At 49.8% G+C, this 3,623-nt stretch overlaps 1 pseudogene; it reads left to right on the top strand.

Annotated features, from left to right (window-relative positions):
* Nucleotides 1-1,066: 1,066 nt before the first annotated feature.
* LOC121479057 lies at nucleotides 1,067-3,623 on the top strand (annotated as a pseudogene).

Genomic DNA, 3,623 nt, shown 5'->3' with positions numbered 1-3,623 from the left:
GGAATTCTGACCAAGAAAGGGGAGATGAGGTCATGATGACAAGGGAAAGAAGGAAAGAGAAAGCAGGCAAGACCCAGGGAGCTAGACAAGGAGAAGGAACTCTTTCTCTAGATCATCTCGAAACCTTCCCCCTTCCGTCTCTAACCTGCAGCTTCCTCAGCGCTGCCCCCCACCATCCCATCCACAGAAACGAACAATAAAAACCGTTAACGATAATACACCAGTGTGAATGAGCACACGCGGCACCCAAATCTTGGTTTCTAAATACCATTCTCTGTTAAAAGAAAACAGGACTCCTTGGTGAAGTGGCTGATTCATTGCCAGAGCACAGAAAATACAAGGTGATCCCGGAGCATGTAGTGCCAGAAGGTAAGAAAGTGCTCGAAGATGGGCAAGATGCCAAGAGACATGGAAGTTTGGAAGGAATGATGGAGTCAAAAATCACCAATGGATGGAAACAAGTGGGTAAGAGTATCTCTCATGGTTCCTTTTTTAATTGCAAAGAGAAAACAGCAGTTGTACCCAGGGGGAGTTTGGTGCACATCACCTAAACCAAGTGACCAGAGACAGCATGTCTAACAAGTGGGAAATGGAACATTGGGAACCTCCCCATGTGATACTCTGAGGATGACACAGTGTCACCCTTTGTGGCGATCTTGCCAAAAATGCATAACCTGATACTAAAAATGAGGAAACAGCAGAACAGAATTTGAGCAATATCATTCCACAAAATAACTGGCCTGAACTCTTCAAATATGTCAAATTCAAAAAACACAAAGAAAGGCTGAGGAATTTACCCAGATTAGCATGACAACTAAATGCAGTGGGTGACCCTGGAACAGGAGAAAAAAATGACATAAAGGAGATGTGATTGAGGCAACTGATAAAATTTGAATATAGGCTATGGACTATATGTTGGCAAATAGAATTTAAATTTTAAAAGTAAATCTTTTAAAAGACTATGGACTAGTAACAGTATTATATCAATATTAAATTCTCCACTTTTGATAACTGTATTGTGGTTTTATAAAAGAATATTCTTGCTTCTTCTCCGAGAGAACACCAAATGGTGGATGATGCCGGTGCTGCGGTGGGCCCCAGAATGGGAGGCCGCAGCGGCCTCCGCGGAGGCTTTGGCAGCGGCATCCGGGGCCGGAGCAGTGGCCGTGGTCGGGGCCCGGGCCAGGGCCAAGGCCGTGCAGCTCACAGAGGCAAGGCGGAGAACAAGGAGTGGATCCCCGTCACCAAGCTGGGCCGCCTAGCCAAGGACATGAAGATCAAGTCCCTGGAGGAGATCTATCTCTTTTCTCTGCCCATCAAGGAATCTGAGATCACTGACTTCTTGGGGGCATCCCTCAAGGATGAGGTTTTGAAAATCATGCCTGTGGAAAAGCAGACCCGTGCTGGCCCACAGACCAGGTTCAGGGCATTTGTTCATGGGAGATTACAACAGACACGTGGGTCTGGGCATCAAGTGCTCCAAGGAGGTAGCCACTGCCATCCGTGGGCCATCATCCTGGCCAAGCTTTACACGTGGGTCTGGGCATCAAGTGCTCCAAGGAGGTAGCCACTGCCATCCGTGGGCCATCATCCTGGCCAAGCTTTCCGTGCGGCAAGGCTACTGGGGGAACAAGATCCACAAGCCTCACACTGTCCTATGCAAGGTGACTGGCCACTGTGGTTCTGTACTGGTGCATCTCATCCCTGCCCCCAGAGGCACTGGCATTGTCTCAGCCCCTGTGCCCAAGAAGCTACTGATGATGGCTGGTATTGACGACTGCTACACTTCGGCCAGGGGCTGCACTGGGGAACTTTGCCAAGGCTACTTTTGGTGCGATCTCTAAGACCTACAACTATCTCACCCCTGATCTCTGGAAAGAGACTGTGTTCACCAAGTCTCCCTATTAGGAATTCACTGACCATCTTGTAAAGACCCACACTAGAGTCTCCGTGCAGAGGACCCAGGTCCAGCTGTGGCTACCACATAGTTTTATACAAGAAAAATAAAAGTGAATTAAAGCTTTAAAAAAAAAGAATATTCTTGTCTTTATCAATACACATTGAACTATTTAGGGATAAAAAGACATTGTGTCTTCAACTTACTCTTAATTGATTTGGGGAAAAATGTGCATGTGTATGTGTGTATATATGATGTATAGTATATATACATTATTGAATGTAGAATATATTATATGCACACGGATGCACAGAGAGAATTATAAAGTAGATGAGCAAAATGTAAATAATTGGTGAGTCTCCATAAAGGATGTATTGGAATTGCTTGCAACTTTTCTGTAAATTTGAAATTACACTACAATGAGATTTACCTAAATCACAACAATGGCCAGCAATCATATGCCGCTTACTGTGTGTTGGGCACTGTTTAAATACTTTACATGTGTCAATTTGATACTTAAAATAGTCCTACAAGATATATGGTCATCTTCAGTTTACAGATGAGGAAACGAGGCACAGAGCTGTTTTGCGACCTGCCTAAGCCCCCTACCTAGTAAGACGGCAGAGTGGGGACCCAGTGTTGGGCCCTTCCACTGGGCTCCATAGTCCATGCTTGGCCAGTGTGCTCTGTGGCCCATGGACAGGCATGCACATGGAGGACAAGCACGCTTTACACACACACACACACACACACACACACACACACACACACACACACACACAGATGGGCTGCCTGGTGCCAAAACGTCACAGCCTGAGGATCAAAATAATCTTCAGGTGTGAACTGGAAACAACGCCTTTGAGAAAGTAGAAGGGAGTTTAGTGCCTTGGGTTTGGGGGCCTGCATGAAGACCCTCCTCCCCAGAAGCCCTATTGGCCTTCTCTTACCCTCTCCTAGAGCCCCAAGCCCTGCATCTCTTCTTCCCCCAGCCCCAATGCTCACAAATGTAGAAACTAGGTGTTTCTGGCCTTGGCCTTCTGGACACTGGCTGGGGCCTTGATGGAGAGACGGGGGCCCAGCTAAAGCAGCAGACCCAAAGCCAAGGTTGAGGAAAGACAAGTGAAAGCTGATGGCCACAGGGACCGGGGGAGACAGGATGAGAAGAGGACTGGCCTTGAGGCACACCCTGTGAGAAGCAGGGGTTGCCGGGCCCCAGCACCACAGTCACTGCAGGCGTGGGCTTGTCTGGGGGTGGCCGTCCTCCTTGGCACTTGGCCAGAAAGGACTGAGGGTGGTCTGTCCCCTGCCTCCTCCCAAGGAAGCAGGCCTCGTGGGCAGGGACAGAGTTGTGGGGCCCAAGCTGGGCCTAGTGTCAGGAGGAGGCCAGTCTGGCAGGGAAATAGTGGTGGGGGAGGAAGATGCTGACGTCTGACTTTAGAAGTGGAGTGGACCCCCGCCCTGCCCTCCCTGCTGAAGGGCCTGTCACAAGGCGGCCATGGCTCACACCTGCTTATCGAGGCTGGGGTGTGGAGAGGGTGTCAGGGACAGGAGATAGGGCTGGGCCCAGGCTGTCCACACCAGCCTGCCCTGCCCCCCTCATTCACACCTCCTCAGAGGCCCCTCAGCCCACTTCTCCCCTGCAGCTTCCAGCCTCCCTCAGCCCGTCTCCAGCGAGTCACCCCTGCAGGCTGCCCTTCTCGAAGGAGTCCGCGGCCCTGGACAGTGA

This window comes from Vulpes lagopus, chromosome 19, assembly GCF_018345385.1.
Source record: "Vulpes lagopus strain Blue_001 chromosome 19, ASM1834538v1, whole genome shotgun sequence".
NCBI lineage: Eukaryota > Metazoa > Chordata > Mammalia > Carnivora > Canidae > Vulpes > Vulpes lagopus.
Note: the sequence above shows the minus strand (reverse complement) of the source record. Positions and strands in the feature narration are given on the sequence as shown.